Source organism: Phyllobates terribilis, unplaced genomic scaffold (assembly GCF_046119375.1).
Source record: "Phyllobates terribilis strain yellow unplaced genomic scaffold, ASM4611937v1 Scaffold_4__5_contigs__length_816908805, whole genome shotgun sequence".
In the NCBI taxonomy this organism is placed as follows: Eukaryota; Metazoa; Chordata; class Amphibia; order Anura; family Dendrobatidae; genus Phyllobates; species Phyllobates terribilis.
The window spans coordinates 682,364,531-682,382,529 of NW_027362764.1; the positions used below are offsets into that span (position 1 = coordinate 682,364,531).

Here is a 17,999-nt window from a genome sequence, read left to right on the forward strand (position 1 = left end):
TTTTGTTTTTTAAATTAAGTAAGTGAATTTCTTCCGTGAACAAGGGGGGAGTCCTGACGAGCTGAACAGCTGTTGTTCACGTGTCAGTAAATTCACTAGTTTGTCACGAGAAGCAGAAAGGACCTACAGACTGAGGAAAGACAGGAAGCAGAGGTACTAACAAGGAACAGAATCACACAGTAAAAGAATCAGACAAACTGAAGACAGGACGTGCTGATAAAGAGAAGCCAAGGAATCTTAAGGTAAGCAAAATATGGATATAATTTCTTCTTTTGCTAAACAAAGTAATATTAATTTCAAAGGCAATGTAGGAGATGACATAGAAGTTTTGTGGCTCAGTTTATACAAAGAATGTGAATTGCAGAATTTACAGTTAACTTCTAAATTGGTAAATAGAGAAAAACAGAAATTGAGAAATATTCTACATTTGGTAGATTTTTTTCATAGTCTTGTGTTAGAGATTTCTAAGCAGGAAAATAGTGTAGAAGTGTCAGACGGTGATACTGATTCTGACTGTAATGTGGAAAATGAACAAGAAGTAAGACACGTGTCTGTAACTGAAGGTGACCTTGGGTCTGACCAAGAGACGGACATACAGAAACCTGACATGGGAGGAGACATGACTGACATACGAGAAACCGACATACTAGGTGATGTGGGAGGAGACGTGAGTGACGTAGGAGGAACGGACGTACAAGAGCCACTAAAAATATCAGAGAATTCTGGAATTACCCAGGCTCAACTCCAAATTAAAATGAGGAAAAATTTGCTGAAATTATACAAAATCATGCCAAAATATGATGTCAAAATCCATGCCTGTAGAAATTCAGAGACATTTGAGAGCTTCTCTGATAAGTTTGATTTATCCAATGAGGAGAGGAATCAATTATTTAAAATATGGATTCCTGTGACATTGTCCAGACGTTTACATTTAATGCCCTGTGAAAATGACTCTCCTAATGGATGGGAAAATGATTCGGACAGATTAAGATATTTGATTTATTGTGTCACAAAGGATTTTCCCAACATAGAAGATCTGCAGAAACTAAGGATTGGTAGGAAGGAATGTACATATACATTCATGTCCATATTTGAACGGTTGTACAAAGCTCTCATCAAAAATGGAAAAGTACAACATATGATAACAACTTTTGTACAAAAATTCAAATTCCTAAATTCAGTTTCCCAAGTTATGGCATCACAAAAAAATTCATTATTTGAATGTGCGCAGATGCTGGATTTTGTTAGAAAACATGGGAATCGTGAAAAGAAAATAAATCAAGCTAAATTTATAAAACCAGGAAAGGTAAAATCTTACCAAAAGCCAATATCAAACTCTCCTAGACTGAGTCATCCCCAGAGTGAACTCTATCAAATACGCAGAAGATTTCATATATGTTATAAGCCATATCAGCCAGTGCAAAGATTCATCTCTCCACAGAATGAGTTAATTCTCAGTCAGAACTGTGATTCTCTAAAAAGGAAAATGGCTGAAACTGATGGACAGAGACAGGTGAGACGACCAACTCACAGTGACGTCATGGAATGTGGACAGAAGAACAGGCAGTTCTCTGAGGTTTTGAAGGATAGAAAAATGTCTTTACTAAATAGGGCGTTAATGGGGATATTTGAGAGAGACAGAAGATTTGGTTTAGGGAGTGGCTAAGGAAAAACTGCAATTATAATGTTGTATCAAAATGTAATACAATGTCTCAATATTTATTTATAATCTTATACAGTAAAATTGTAGTTACATAGTTTCTAATAGTTCATATATATATATATATATATATATATATATATATATATATATATACACTTGTCTAAGTAGAGATTGCGTGTAATTGTATTTATATATACGTTTATAAAATATATATATATATATTAATTAATAAATTAGAACTTCATATATATAAATTTAAGTAGCAATATTTTGAATTACATTAGAACCAAACAATATATGTATAAGATATTTAAATAATTCTGTTTCTGTATGAATTTGATATTTAATTTTATTTTCTTATATTTCCTTAGAGTTTTCATTCCAAAGCAGGATTTGATCAAATAACTCTAAAATGGATTTATTTCTTTATTCACACAGGAAGTGAAAAAATTGAATTTTTTTTGTGTATAACATTTTAAAATAATAACAATATATCTAGTTGAACTATAATATATATGTAATACTTATTAATTCTTTTGTGTTGCTAATATTTTCTGTGCATGAAGTGTTCGTGCAAATTAAAGTAGCTTTACAGCATGACGTGTGACAGCTGCGGCCTTTGAACTTTGAGCTAATAGTATAGGATCCCATTCATTCTATTTTCAACTGATGTAACTTAAGACCGGGCAGCCAGTGAAAAAAGAATCTAAGACAAGAGTTTTTTCAAGTGTCTGAAATTCCAGTGACTTACTCTCATATTATATAATATGTACTTGGGGAATATTCAAAGAAATATAAAGATATTCAATTGATATGGCAATGAGCATTAATAAATTGGGATACAACAATTTTGGGTTAAATATATATATATATATATTTAAAACTTCATATGTGGAATGTTTGAGTTGAACAGATCTGTGAATGTCAGAGTGAAGGTGACAGATGAGTAAATCAGCAGCTGCTAAGTGTGATTGATGTGACAGAGGCCTCGTATGTTTGTATGTTTGAAAAAAAAAAATGTTTCTTTATGTGAAGGTACAAAAATATATTTAATTCTGAGTAAATTATAATACATAATTAGGTATTATCTACATATATATATTTCTATATTTCTTTAATAATTATTATTTCTTGATTTAACTAATAGTGGATAAGGGCAACCACACATCAAAATGGTTTACAAAGCAAATTTATATTTAGAATAATTTTCCACATGATAATATTCTTGAATAACTATAATATTATTTTTAATGGTTACCTAAATACGTACACACCTCTCTTTAGTCAAATCTATGCTACTCATCGATATGAAATTTATGCACAATATTTCTAGAAGAATAATTATTTTTAATTTGGTTCTGATATATACATAAATTTTATAAAATAATATTTTTGGTATTAAGGGGGAAAATGTGTTTTTGATCCTGATTACATAATCACTTTTGATCAATACTTATTTTCCACACATTTTAATAAAGAAGAAATAATAATAAGGTACTATGGTATAATTAAGAAGGGTATTACATGCAAAGTTGCATAATTTAATAATTTTTGGTGGTACAAGGTTATGACAAATATGAAATCATCCAGATAATGGAGATATAAGGGTATTTTTTATGGAGAATATAATTACTCTGCATTTGTCATTAAAATTTAAAGGCCTTATTTTTATTTTTATTCTTATTTTTACTCTTAATTTTATTTTTCATTTTTAAAATTTTATTCTTACTTTATACTTCTTATTTTCCTATTTTTTCATTTTTTAATTCTCATTTGATTTTATTTGAGTTCAATATCTCAATTGAGAAAACACATTAATATTTAATAAAGTAATGTCTAATACAAGAGTATTGCTTCATTAAATATATATTGCTAAGGAAAAAAATGTTTACATTTTCTGAGTAAACACAACAATTCATTCATTCATTTATTCATTCATTCATTCATTCATACATTCATATATTTATTCATTTTGGTTCAGGAGTATGCATTCTTTGATATTATTGGTTTAATAAAGATATAAAAACTTGTTTTTTCAAAATACACTGACACCTATGGGTTGGAAAAGGTAATTACACCTATGACATAAAAATGTTCTATCATATGGAGAACTTGATTGATAATGAATTATTATCTATTATTGTTTATTATTCCAAACATAATTTATTTTAATATTTTGATAATAATTAGATGGATATTACTGATTGCTATGGTACGCTGTGATATTATAGGTTAGGAAAAACTGCCAGATTTGGTATCAGATTAGGGAATGAAGACTTCAATCAAGACATCGCAATTATGAATTCTATCTTAATAGAGACTTTTAATTTTTATAAATCAAAGAGATTCTCAAAAGTTACAAGAAGAAGCAACTGATATCCGGACGTCTCAGAAGGTAACAGGTGTGAATGCTGAGTGTTATAATAGACTGTGTCCATTACATACAATACAATTCACACCACTGATCACCAGGACGGCAGAGGACGATGATCCTATATGTACTGTGTTGTGTTCAAGTTTCATCACGTTCCAGTGGTTTCTTATCACCTGCAACGCTTCAATGAAAGCTGGTGAACAGGTAATACCTGGCATATGTGTGTTGTATATAAAGGACTGAGTACTGATTATGGTGCTATATAAAGCAGGAAAGTGTCAAGTTAACCCTTGCTTTACTGACCAAAGACGTCACATCTGTTCCAAAAGTGACACGAGACCAGTGCGGACACACGGAAGATTCCAAAGACGATCCAACGTAAGTCCAGGTGACACTGCACAGATATTAAAGCTACATTTCATCCATGGACTTTGTTTTCTTATCAACTGACACACATGATCTTTCTAATAAAGAGTACAGTTTATGGACTGAACAGTAATGAACACAATTATGGACTGTACAATATCTACATGCTGTAATTTATTTCAAAAGAGTTTTCATCTAAAGACTGTGTTTTAAAAGAACCAAGAAGAAGACGAGACGACGACCCGATGACATCAGATGATGACGATTGAACCAGCGATTGCTTCAATTTAGATATAGGGAAGTATAATTATACATATTAAATTAATATTAGTCACGGCTTACCATAACATGAATTCACATCATTATATAACAATAATCCGATATTGATACTATTATTACTATTATTATTATTATGGAAATTTAATGATATTGCAAAGGAAGAAGGAAAGAAAAAATGATTGATGAATGTATCTTCTTTTGAGAAATTTCAGTTAAAGTCCTTTTATTCTCAAAAAAGCGGGAAATGTTAAATGGTTAATTATGGAAATTCATTTGGAATGTTAATCGATAATCATTTTTCTGAGTTCTATGCCTCAGCCATCGTGTCTAGTTGACATGCGCTATTTATGTGTGTATTTTTGGTTCACTACCATATGTAGAACAGGTGTCCATACGACTGGCTATAAAAGCCCATGGTACAGAAAAGGGGGGCTCTCTTGCTCTGCCCACCCCACAAGACACAGAATATTCATGCTGAGAAGCAGATGACATGTAGGCCTGGACACATGCTGGACAAAGACATGATTTACCAGCCAGGATCCAAGGAAAGATGGGTGAATCTCAACAATTAAACAATTAAGCTAATTATGGACAAATGGACAATTACTTTATAACTAATTATTGTATGTACCTGCTGCAATCTGATTCTTTTTAATGGACAATCCAAGAATAAATAGATACATTTTTTTATAAGAATATCGTGATATTGATACTTTGAGAAGTTCTCAGTAGAAAAAAGTAATACAGGAAAAGAGTATTATTTTACAGACTCCCATTCAAGTACCAACCAGGCCCAACCCTGCTTAGCTTCCGAGATCAGATGAGATTGGGCGTGTTCAGGGTGGTGTAGCCATAGGCAGAGACAAGCCTCTCACTTGCTGCTTTTCTACTTTGACGTCTGGCTGCCGGCTGCCCTTTCCAGTGCTCAGCAAGACCAGGTCCTTTTGTGCTTGCCCTTCTCTTCAATTTTTTTGCTGGCTTCCTTAAAAGGTCTTGTAGACACAACGCCCCACTCAGAGCCGCTGAGCTCACTGATCGGCTGCAGCGCTGTCGACGGAACGTCAGCTTCACGGCCAATGCCACAGGCCGGGAGCAGAGTCGAGACTCACCGGTAGAACCGGGTAGGATGAGAAGAGCGCGGTTAGTTGCTTTCTAATAGGCTGCAGCCGGGGATTAACTTTTAATGAAAGGGAACAATCCCTTTGACTGTCTGCAGCGCGCCACACCTAGGAAGCGCACTCTCACGCACAAGCCAGCATGCACACGTGCTCGCACGTGACAACACCCCCTATCTGCCCCTACAACCTCTCCGTCACCATGCGTCAGACACTCCTGCCTGTTTTATGATTTCAGGGCCCTAGCAGGAATCACCCCCCCCTCCCCAATTCCTTCCGCACCTTCCTTGCCTTCCTTGCACTGAGGTTAGCTCTTTGTCAGCCGTCTGGCTTGGTTACACAAGCTTCTTTGCAGAGAAACATGTTACTTCTGCTGGCCCTCGCTAGGCGGCCGGCATCCAAAACCTTCCCTGGGCACCTGCTGAAAGCCTGGCCCCTTCACGGCCCCGGGTGCTTTTAACGCCATCATTTCCACACGACGAGCTGCGGAGTCAATAAGCACTCCTAGCCGTGGCAAGACGTCGGTGTCAGGCCTGCGTGAAGGCGGCGGGATAGCGTACTTAGCTGCCAACTGGCTCAGAGGCCTTGGGGCTTCCATCATCTAAGTTACTTAAGGTCAGTGTCCGGCAAGGCGCCGTTCCATGCTAGCCAAGCTGGGCAGTAGGGCAAAACGTCATCAAAATGGTCTACAGCACCTGGTGTTCCCAGGAGGTCTCCCATTCAAGTACTGTCCAAGCCCAGCCCTGCTTTGCTTCTGAGATCAGACGAGATCGGGCATATCCAAGGTGGTATGGCCAGTAGACGCTGCTCGATCCATCGCCCGGCCAGCCTTTCTCAGGATCGCTTGGTGGCGAGCAATCTGGCCGTGACGGGGCGGGCTCCGAAGGGTCCATGCAAAGTCTGTGCCGTCCCTACAGGTGTGGTTTGTTTAGCAGTGATTCACCCGCCGCATCAGGTGTCTTCAAAAATGTCTCGGCGCAGGGTCTCCTGCAGGCTAAACCCTTCATCGCGGTAATGTGACAGAAAGTGCAAGCTGGACCCGTAACTTGGGGGCGGAGCGAGACGTCCAGGGGTAAATGAAGGAAGAGGGTGAGATGGTTGCCAGTGACTTTGAGCTGCTCTTCAGGGGGGAGGGTCGTGTTGCCTGCAAAGGTCTTCTGCTTGGGGATACCGGTGTTTGCCTCAAGCCACGCGGGAAACGCTGATCCTGGTGAAAAGGAGCCTAGGATTAAAAGTAAAGAAGCAACAATGCTGGAGGCCCACGGTGATCAGAAGGATGTTGGTATTTTGCAGAGATGAAATAGCGCAAGAGAGAAATCAAATGAAAAAAAGAAAAGAGAATGAATGTGTGCACTTGTGAAAGAGAATGGAAAAAAGGCATAGAAGAGAGTGCCCCCTGCTGGTGGAAGGAAGGAAAAAGCAAAAGCCTATAGCACCTGGTATTCCCAGGCAGTCTCCCATCCAAGTACTAACCAGGCCCAACCCTGCTTAGCTTCCAAGATCAGACAAGATCGAGCGTGTTCAGGGTGGTGTGGCCGTAGGCAGAGATAAGATTCTCACTTGCTGCTTTTCTACTTTGAAGTCTGGCTGCCGGCTGCCCTTTCCAGTGCTCAGCAAGACCAGGTCCTTTTGTGCTTTCCCTTTTCTTCAATTTTTTAGCTGGCTTCCTTAAAAGGTCTTGTAGACTCAACGCCCCACTCAGAGCCGCTGAGCTCACTGATCGGCTGCAGCGCTGTCGACGGAACGTCAGCTTCACGGCCAATGCCACAGGCCGGGAGCAGAGGCGAGACTCACCGATAGACCTGGTTAGGGTGAGTAGAGCGCGGTTAGTTGCATTCTAATAGGCTGCAGCCGGGGATTAACTTTTAATGAAAGGGAACAATCCCTTTGACTGCAGCGCGCAACACCTAGGAAGCGCACTCTCACACACAAGCCAGCATGCACACGTGCTCGCACGTGACAACACCCCCTATCTGCCCCTACAACCTCTCCGTCACCATGCGTCAGACTCTCCTGCCTGTTTTATGATTTCAGGGCCCTAGCAGGAATCACCCCCCCCCTCCCCAATTCCTTCCGCACCTTCCTTGCCTTCCTTGCACTGAGGTTAGCTTTTTGTCAGCCGTCTGGCTTGGTTACACAAGCTTCTTTGCAGAGAACCATGTTACTTCTGCTGGCCCTCGCTAGGCGGCCGGCATCCAAAACCTTCCCTGGGCACCTGCTGAAAGCCTGGCCCCTTCACGGCCCCGGGTGCTTTTAACACCATCATTTCCACACGGCGAGCTGCGGAGTCAATAAGCACTCCTAGCCGTGGCAAGGAGCTCGGTGTCAGGCCTGCGTGAAGGCGGCGGGGTAGCGTACTTAGCTGCCAACTGGCTCAGAGGCCTTGGGGCTTCCATCATCTAAGTTACTTAAGGTCGGTGTCCGGCAAGGCGCCGTTCCATGCTAGCCGAGCCGGGCAGTAGGGCAAAACGTCATCAAAATGGTCTACAGCACCCGGTGTTCCCAGGAGGTATCACATCCAAGTACTGTTCGAGCCTAGCCCTGCTTTGCTTCTGAGATCAGACGAGATCAGGCACATCCAAGGTGGTATGGCCAGTAGACGCTGCTCGATCCATCGCCCGGCCAGCCTTTCTCAGGATCGCTTGGTGGCGAGCAATCTGGCCGTGACGGGGCGGACTCCGAAGGGTCCATGCAAAGGCTGTGCCATCCCTACAGGTGTGTTTTGTTTAGCAGTGATTCACCCGCCGCATCAGGTGTCTTCAAAAATGGCTCGGCGCAGGTTCTCCTGCAGGCTAGACCCTTCATTTCGGTAATGTGACAGAAAGAGCAAGCTGGACCCGTAACTTGGGGGCGGAGCGAGACGTCCAGGGGTGAATGAAGGAAGAGGGTGAGATGGTTGCCAGTGACTTTGAGCTGCTCTTCAGGGGGGAGGGTCATGTTGCCTGCAAAGGTCTTCTGCTTGGGGTTACCGGTTGTTGCCTCCAGCCACCCGGGAGACGCTGGTCCTGGTGAAAAGGAGCCTAGTATTAAAAGTAAATAAGCAACAATGCTGGAGGCCCACGGTGATCAGAAGGATGCTGGTATTTTGCAGAGATGAAATAGCGCAAGAGAGAAAGCAAATGAAAAAAAGAAAAGAGAATGAATGTGTGCACTTGTGAAAGGGAATGGAAAAAAGGCATAGAAGAGAGTGCCCCCTGCTGGTGGAAAGAAGGAAAAAGCAAAAGCCTACAGCACCTGGTATTCCCAGGTGGTCTCCCATCCAAGTACTAACCAGGCCCAAATCTGCTTAGCTTCTGAGATGAGACAAGATCGGGCGTGTTCAGGGTGGTGTGGCCATAGGCAGAGACAAGCCTCTCACTTGCTGCTTTTCTACTTTGAATGCTGGCTGCCGGCTGCCCTTTCCAGTTCTCAGCAAGACCAGGTCCTTTTGTGCTTTCCCTTCTCTTCAATTTTTTTGCTGGCTTCCTTAAAAGGTCTTGTAGACAGAAGGCCCCACTCAGAGCCGCTGAACTCACTGATCGGCTGCAGCGCTGTCGACGGAACGTCAGCTTCGCAGCCAATGCCACAGGCCGGGAGCAGAGGCGAGACTCACCGGTAGACCCGGGTAGGGTGAGTAGAGAGCGGTTAGTTGCTTTCTAATAGCCTGCAGCCGGGGATTAACTTTTAATGAAAGGGAACAATCCCTTTGACTGTCTGCAGCGCACCACACCTAGGAAGCGCACTCTCACACACAAGCCAGCATGCACACGTGCTCGCACGTGACAAAACCACTTTATGCCCCTACAACCTCTCCGTCACCATGCATCAGACTCTCCTGCCTGTTTTATGATTTCAGGGCCCTAGCAGGAATCACCCCCCCTCCCCAATTCCTTCCGCACCTTCCTTGCCTTCCTTGCACTGAGGTTAGCTCTTTGTCAGCCGTCTGGCTTGGTTACACAAGCTTCTTTGCAGAGAAACATGTTACTTCTGCTGGACCTCGCTAGATGGCCGGCATCCAAAACCTTCCCTGGGCACCTGCTGAAAGCCTGGCCCCTTTACGGCCCCGGGTGCTTTTAACGCCATCATTTCCACACGGCGAGCTGCGGAGTCAATAAGCACTCCTAGCCGTGGCAAGGAGCTCGGTGTCAGGCCTGCGTGAAGGGCGGCGGGGTAGCGTACTTAGCTGCCAACTGGCTCAGAGACCTTGGGGCTTCCATCATCTAAGTTACTTAAGGTCGGTGTCCGGCAAGGCGCCGTTCCATGCTAGCCGAGCTGGGCAGTAGGGCAAAACGTCATCAAAATGGTCTACAGCACCCGGTGTTCCCAGGAGGTATCCCATCCAAGTACTGTTCGAGCCCAGCCCTGCTTTGCTTCTGAGATCAGACGAGATCAGGCGCATCCAAGGTGGTATGGCCAGTAGACGCTGCTCGATCCATCGCCCGGCCAGCCTTTGTCAGGATCGCTTTGTTATGATCTGCTACAGAAACTAAGGAAAGAAAGGAGATCTATCCCTACAATAGAACTAAGCTAGATCCCTACGATGTAACGGGGAACCTGATCCTGCGATCAGACCCGCTAAAGTCCTCGGCTAGTCTGAACGCAGACCTATAGATGTGAGGGAGGGATCCCTACAAGATCTAGGGACTGGGAAAAGTTGGACACCTCCTAGCAGAAATAGTAGCAGTCAAAGACAAACATACAACAAAAAGGCATAGGGGTCAGAAGACCTAGCAAAACTAACAGAGAACGGCAACAGAGCAACAAGCTAGCTCAACAGTAGTAAATACAAATGAAGTCCAGCAAAGCCAGGTGGGCGGAGCCGGATTAAATAGGCAAAATGGTCATGTGACCAGCAAACTAAAAAAAACCTAACAGGAGAGTTGTAACAGTACCCCCTCTTCTAAGAGGATCCTCCGGATCCCCTAGGCCCAGGCTTACCAGGAAACCTCCTGTGAAACGCTCGGACAAGTCTGGGGGCAGAAACATAATCCGCTCTCACCCATGAGTTATCCTCAGGTCCGAAACCCTTCCAAGCGACGAGATACTGCAAACTCCCTCTATACCGTCTAGAATTTAGGATGCGGGAAATTTCATATTCCCCGTCCTCCACCACCGGAGGAACAGTGGCAGAGGCGTCACCATCCGACACATCAGCTTTTTTCAACAGAGAAACATGAAACACCGGATTAATCCTCCAGGACGTATGAACCTCCAGCCTAACAGCAGATTGGTTAACTATCTGAAGTACCTTAAAGGGCCCTACGAACTTGGGACCCAATTTTTTAGAAGGAATCCTCAATCGCAGATTCTTAGAGGACAACCAAACCATGTCACCAACCGCAAACAAAATCTCTTGCCGTTTCCTATCAAAGTACCTCTTAGATTTTTTGTTAGCCTCCTGAAGATTACCACGCACATCCATCCAAACTCTCTCCAAATCACCGGAAAAACTCTCCTCCTCAGGCACAGCCGAAACCAATTTGGAAAATGACCCAAAAGACGGATGTCTCCCAGAACAACAAAAAAAAGACGAACACCTAGTAGAAGAGGATGTATGGTTGTTAAGAGCAAATTCAGCAAGTGGCAGAAACTCAGACCACCCCTCTTGATTGTCTGCCACAAAACAACGCAAGAACTGCTCAACATCCTGGTTCTTCCTTTCTGTCTGGCCATTAGACTCAGGATGATATCCGGATGAAAACGACAAATGAACTCCCAACCTGTCACAAAAGGCACGCCAAAAACGAGCCACGAACTGAGGTCCCCTATCAGAAATAATGTCAGTAGGAACACCATGTAGTCTGACAATCTCCTTGACAAAGGCCTTAGCGAGTGTCTTAGCGCAAGGCAGTTTGATGAAGGGAACCAAGTGACAGATCTTGCTAAAATGGTCTACGACCACCCAGATGACCGTGAAACCTTCAGAGGGAGGAAGGTCAGTAATAAAGTCCATAGCCAGATGTGTCCAAGGTGCACTAGGAACCTCCAGAGGGCAAAGCAACCCCGCAGCAGGAGCATGCGAAGACTTGGATCTTGCACACACAGTACATTGGCGCACCCACTTAATGACTTCCTTCTGCAATCCAGGCCACCAAAAACTGCGACCCACAAGTCTCTTGGTCTCAGAAATTCCTGGATGACCTGCCAACCGAGACTCATGACACTCAACAAACAAATCTCTCCTAAAGGTCCTAGGCACAAACAACCTCCCATGGGGAGTGTTAGATGGGGCATTCTCCTGTGCTTTAAGAATCTCATCCTCCAAAATGGAGTCCAAAGCAGCAATCACAACACCTTCTTGTAAAATGGTCTCCTCTTCCTCCTCAACACCGACCATGGGAGAAAAGCTGCGAGACAAAGCATCCGCTTTAACATTCTTGGTACCCGGGATGTAAGTAACGGAAAAATTAAACCGCGAGAAAAAAAGTGCCCACCTAGCCTGACGGGCATTCAAGCGCTTGGCAGCATCAAGATAGATCAGATTTTTATGATCAGTGAAAACCTGAATGGGAAATTCAGCACCTTCCAAGAGATGACGCCAGTGTTCAAATGCGAGTTTAATCGCCAGCAATTCCCGATTATCAATATCGTAATTAAGTTCAGTCTCGGAAAATTTTTTTGAAAAAAAGGCACAGGGATGTACTCCATCCTTGTTTTCCTGAGACAACACCGCACCAACCCCCACCGAAGAAGCATCAACCTCAACCAAAAACGGCTTAGTCACATCAGGCTGCATAAGGATGGGAGCAGAGGTGAACCTCTCCTTTAGAAACACAAAAGCTTCAATGGCCTCAGAAGTCCTCTGAACCGCATTAGCACCTTTCCTGGTGAGATCGGTCAGCGGTTTGACAATAATAGAAAAATTTTTTATGAATTTTCTGTAATAATTGGCGAAACCCAAAAACCTCTGTATCGATTTCAAACCAATAGGCCTAGGCCATTCCTGCACAGCTTGAACTTTAACCGGGTCCATCTCAAAACCTTCACTGGAGATAATGTAGCCCAAAAAACTAATTCTCTGTACAGCGAACTCACATTTTTCCAGCTTAGCAAAAAGCGAATTGTCCATTAATAACTGTAATACCTCACGTACGCTCTGCCAATGAGACTCCAGATCCGGCGAATAAATCAGAATGTCATCCAAATACACAACCACATTTTTGCCGATTAAAGGTCTAAGGATATCATTAATAAGATTCTGAAAAAATGCTGGAGCATTGGTGAGACCAAAAGGCATAACCAGATTCTCAAAATGACCCACAGGAGTGTTAAAAGCAGTCTTCCATTCATCACCCTCCTTCATGCGCAACAAATTGTATGCCCCCCGGAGATCAATTTTAGAAAACCACTTGGCCCCCACTAACTGGTTAAATAAATCAGGAATCAATGGCAGTGGGTAAGGATTGCGTACAGTAATTTTATTAATCTCACGAAAGTCCAGACAAGGACGTAAACCGCCATCTTTTTTTTTTACAAAAAAAAATCCAACAGCCACAGGAGACTTGGAAGGCCTAATGTGACCGGCGGCCAAGCTTGTCTGTATGTATTCTTCCAAAGCCTTTCTTTCAGGAATAGTAAGATTAAATAAACGACTCTTAGGAAGAGTCGCGCCAGGGACAAATTCAATGGTACAATCATAGTCTCTATGGGGAGGCAAAACCTGCGACTCCTCCTCAGAAAAAACTCTCCAAAAATCCTGAATAGGTACAGGCAATTCCCCTCTATCCACAGCAACAATGCGCCCGTTACAACCCTTGTCATAACACTTAGGGCTCCAGGACTTAATTTCATTGGTAGACCAATCCAGTACAGGATTGTGCAATTTTAACCAGGGTAACCCCAATATTACTGGAGAAGGCAAATTATCCAATACCACCAAATCCAAATTCTCTTGATGAATACCATTAATAGTGAGGGGAAATTCACAGACCTTGTGAGTAACACTCTTCAAGGGAGAGCCATCGACAGAAACCACAGCAATAGGGGATGACAAAGTTTTAGGTTCTAATCTAAGTTTTTCCAAGAATCCCCCATCAATCACATTCAGAGTAGATCCACAATCCACAAATACCCGAAATTCAATTAATTCATCCTGAGCAGCAGTAGTGGCAGATAGGAATACTCCCTTAGAATTTAAACAGGCAATACGAGCATGACTGACCATTTTTTTTTCTTTCTTCTTACGAAGCACACAGCTCTTAATAAAATGACCAGAATTTCCGCAATAGAAACACAAGCCTTCAGAAAGTCGGCGGTCTTTTTTCTGAGAGCGGGGTGCCATCGCCCCAATTTCCATCGGCTCTCCATTCTCAGCACAGAACCTCTCAGGACTCGAAGCTGACATAGCAGAGGATTTGCTCTCATTAACCCTTTCACGCAGTCTCCTGTCCACCCGTATAGCTAATTGCATTGCCTCCTGCAAGTTTCCAGGTGTGGGATAAGCTATCAGTAAATCCTTTACCCTTTCACATAGCCCTGCAAGAAACAAGCTTTTCAAAGCAGAATCGTTCCACCCCACCTGGGCAGACCACCGACGGAAGTGAGAACAATATTTTTCCACATTACCTGATCCCTGCCTCAAACGTCTTAATTCAGACTCAGCAGATGAGACACGATCAGGATCATCGTACAACAAACCCAAAGCAGAAAAAAAACTATCCACTGATCTAAAGCACGGATCGCTAGGTTGGAGAGAGAAGGCCCATCCCTGAGGATCTTTGCGCAAAAGTGACATTATGATCCCTATGCGCTGTGATTCATCACCAGAGGATCCGGGTCTCAAACGAAAATATAATAGACAAGCATTTTTAAAAGAAAAAAAATCTTGTTGTTTGCCAAAAAATAGATCAGGCAGACGTACCTTAGGTTCCACAAAATGCGCTCCAGAACAGCTACTCACGTGTTGTTGGAGCTTGGTCACCTCCAGAGAGAGTCCCTGCAAGCGTTGAGCCAAATCTTGCACCGAGACCATGATGGAAAACTGGAGGTCTTTCCTTAGAGTAATTTTTTTTTTTTTTTTTTTTTTATGGCTGGAATTACTGTTATGATCTGCTACAGAGACTAAGGAAAGAAAGGAGATCTATCCCTACAATAGAACTAAACTAGATCCCTACGATGTAACGGGGAACCTGATCCTGCGATGAGAACCGCTAAAGTCCTCGGCTAGTCTGAACGCAGACATATAGATGTGAGGGAGGGATCCCTACAAGATCTAGGGACTGGGAAAAGTTGGACACCTCCTAGCAGAAATAGTAGCAGTCAAAGACAAACACACAACAAAAAGGCATAGAGGTCAGAAGACCTAGCAAAACTAACAGAGAACGGCAACAGAGCAACAAGCTAGCTCAACAGTAGTAAATACAAATGAAGTCCAGAAAAGCCAGGAGGGCGGAGCCGGATTAAATAGGCAAAATTGTCATGTGACCAGCAAACTAAAAAAAACCTAACAGGAGAGTTGTAACACGCTTGGTGGAGAGCATTCTGGCCGTGACGGGGCGGGCTCCGAAGGGTCCATGCAAAGGCTGTGACGTCCCTACAGGTGTGGTTTGTTTAGCAGTGATTCACCTGCCGCATCAGGTGTCTTCAAAAATGTCTCGGCGCAGGGTCTCCTGCAGGTTAAACCCTTCATCGCGGTAATGTGACAGAAAGAGCAAGCTGGACCCGTAACTTGGGGGCGGAGCGAGACGTCCAGGGGTGAATGAAGGAAGAGGGTGAGATGGTTGCCAGTGACATTGAGCTGCTCTTCAGGGGGGAGGGTCGTGTTGCCTGCAAAGGTCTTCTGCTTGGGGTTACCGGTGGTTGCCTCCAGCCACTTGGGAGACGCTGGTCCTGGTGAAAAGGAGCCTAGTATTAAAAGTAAAGAAGCAACAATGCTGGAGGCCCACGGTGATCAGAAGGATGCTGGTATTTTGCAGAGATGAAATAGCGCAAGAGAGAAAGCAAATGAAAAAAAGAAAAGAGAATGAATGTGTGCACTTGTGAAAGGGAATGGAAAAAAGGCATAGAAGAGAGTGCCCCCTGCTGGTGGAAGGAAGGAAAAAGCAAAAGCCTACAGCACCTGGTATTCCCTGGTGGTCTCCCATCCAAGTACTAACCAGGCCCAACCCTGCTTAGCTTCCAAGATTAGACAAGATCAGGCGGGAACAGAGTGGTTTGGCCGTAGGCACAGACAAGCCTCTCACTTGCTGCTTTTCTACTTTGAAGGCACAGACAAGCCTCTCATTTGCTGCTTTTCTACTTTGAAGTCTGGCTGCCGGCTGCCCTTTCCAGTGCTCAGCAAGACCAGGTCTTTTTGTGCTTTCCCTTCTCTTCAATTTTTTTGCTGGCTTCCTTAAAAGGTCTTGTAGACAGAAGGCCCCACTCAGAGCCGCTGAGCTCACTGATCGGCTGCAGCGCTGTCGACGGAACGTCAGCTTCACAGCCAATGCCACAGGCCGGGAGCAGAGGCGAGACTCACCGGTAGACCTGGGTAGGGTGAGTAGAGCACGGTTAGTTGCTTTCTAATAGCCTGCAGCCGGGGATTAACTTTTAATGAAAGGGAACAATCCCTTTGACTGTCTGCAGCGCGCCACACCTAGGAAGCGCACTCTCACACACAAGCCAGCATGCACACGTGCTCGCATGTGACAACACCCCCTATCTGCCCCTACAACCTCTACGTCACCATGCGTCAGACTCTCCTGCCTGTTTTATGATTTCAGGGCCCTAGCAGGAATCACCCCCCCCTCCCCAATTCCTTCCGCACCTTCCTTGCCTTCCTTGCACTGAGGTTAGCTCTTTGTCAGCCGTCTGGCTTGGTTACACAAGCTTCTTTGCAGAGAAACATGTTACTTCTGCTGGCCGTCGCAAGGCGGCCGGCATCCAAAACCTTCCCTGGGCACCTGCTGAAAGCCTGCCCCTTCATGGCCCCGGGTGCTTTTAACGCCATCATTTCCACACGGCGAGCTGCGGAGTCAATAAGCACTCCTAGCCGTGGTAAGGAGCTCGGTGTCAGGCCTGCGAGAAGGGCGGCGGGGTAGCGCACTTAGCTGCCAACTGGCTCAGAGGCCTTGGGGCTTCCATCATCTAAGTTACTTAAGGTCGGTGTCCGGCAAGGCGCCGTTCCATGCTAGCCGAGCTGGGCAGTAGGGCAAAAACGTCATCAAAATGGTCTACAGCACCCGGTGTTCCCAGGAGGTCTCACATTCAAGTAATGTCCGAGCCCAGCCCTGCTTTGCTTCCGAGATCAGACGAGATCAGGCGTATCCAAGGTGGTATGGCCAGTAGACGCTGCTTGATCCATCGCCCGGCCAGCCTTTGTCAGGATCGCTTGATGGCGAGCAATCTGGTGGTGACGGGGCGGGCTCCAAAGGGTCCATGCAAAGGCTGTGCCGTCCCTACAGGTGTGATTTGTTTAGCAGTGATTCACCCGCCGCATCAGGTGTCTTCAAAAATGGCTCGGCGCAGGGTCTCCTGCAGGCTAAACCCTTCATCGCGGTAATGTGACAGAAAGAGCAAGCTGGACCCGTAACTTGGGGGCGGAGCGAGACGTCCAGGGGTGAATGAAGGAAGAGGGTGAGATGGTTGCCAGTGACTTTGAGCTGTTCTTCAGGGGGGAGGGTCGTGTTGCCTGCAAAGGTCTTCTGCTTGGGGTTACCAGTGGTTGCCTCCAGCCACCCGGGAGATGCTGGTCCTGGTGAAAAGGAGCCTAGTATTAAAAGTAAATAAGCAACAATGCTGGAGGCCCACGGTGATCAGAAGGATGCTGGTATTTTGCAGAGATGAAATAGCGCAAGAGAGAAAGCAAATGAAAAAAAGAAAAGAGAATGAATGTGTGCACTTGTGAAAGGGAATGGAAAAAAGGCATAGAAGAGAGTGCCCCCTGCTGGTGGAAGGAAGGAAAAAGCAAAAGCCTACAGCACCTGGTATTCCCAGGCGGTCTCTGTTAAATAGTTAATTATGGAAATTCATTTGGAATGTTAATCGATAATCATTTTTCTGAGTTCTATGCCTCAGCCATCGTGTCTAGTTGACATGCGCTATTTGTGTGTGTATTTTTGGTTCACTACCATATGTAGAACAGGTGTCCATACGACTGGCTATAAAAGGCCATGGTACAGAAAGGGGGGGCACTCTTGCTCTGCCCACCCCACAAGACACAGAATCTTCATGCTGAGAAGCAGATGACATGTAGGTCTGGACACATGCTGGACAAAGACATGATTTACCAGCCAGGATCCAAGGA

The 17,999-nt window shown here is 44.3% G+C and overlaps 2 non-coding genes and 5 pseudogenes across 2 annotated transcripts; all 7 read right to left on the reverse strand.

Annotated features, from left to right (window-relative positions):
* Positions 1–6,480: 6,480 nt before the first annotated feature.
* LOC141267711 (5S ribosomal RNA) lies at positions 6,481–6,600 on the reverse strand (annotated as a pseudogene).
* Positions 6,601–7,221: 621 nt separating this feature from the next.
* Positions 7,222–7,340, reverse strand: LOC141267075 (5S ribosomal RNA). The gene has a single exon (XR_012321091.1). It is a non-coding gene; the product is annotated as a 5S ribosomal RNA (ribosomal RNA).
* Positions 7,341–8,278: 938 nt separating this feature from the next.
* On the reverse strand, positions 8,279–8,398 carry LOC141269279 (5S ribosomal RNA; annotated as a pseudogene).
* Positions 8,399–9,019: 621 nt separating this feature from the next.
* Positions 9,020–9,138, reverse strand: LOC141268644 (5S ribosomal RNA; annotated as a pseudogene).
* A 940-nt stretch (positions 9,139–10,078) lies between these two features.
* LOC141267170 (5S ribosomal RNA) lies at positions 10,079–10,198 on the reverse strand. Its single transcript, XR_012321183.1, has one exon. It is a non-coding gene; the product is annotated as a 5S ribosomal RNA (ribosomal RNA).
* Positions 10,199–15,821: 5,623 nt separating this feature from the next.
* On the reverse strand, positions 15,822–15,940 carry LOC141268130 (5S ribosomal RNA; annotated as a pseudogene).
* A 983-nt stretch (positions 15,941–16,923) lies between these two features.
* LOC141269204 (5S ribosomal RNA) lies at positions 16,924–17,043 on the reverse strand (annotated as a pseudogene).
* Positions 17,044–17,999: the final 956 nt, after the last annotated feature.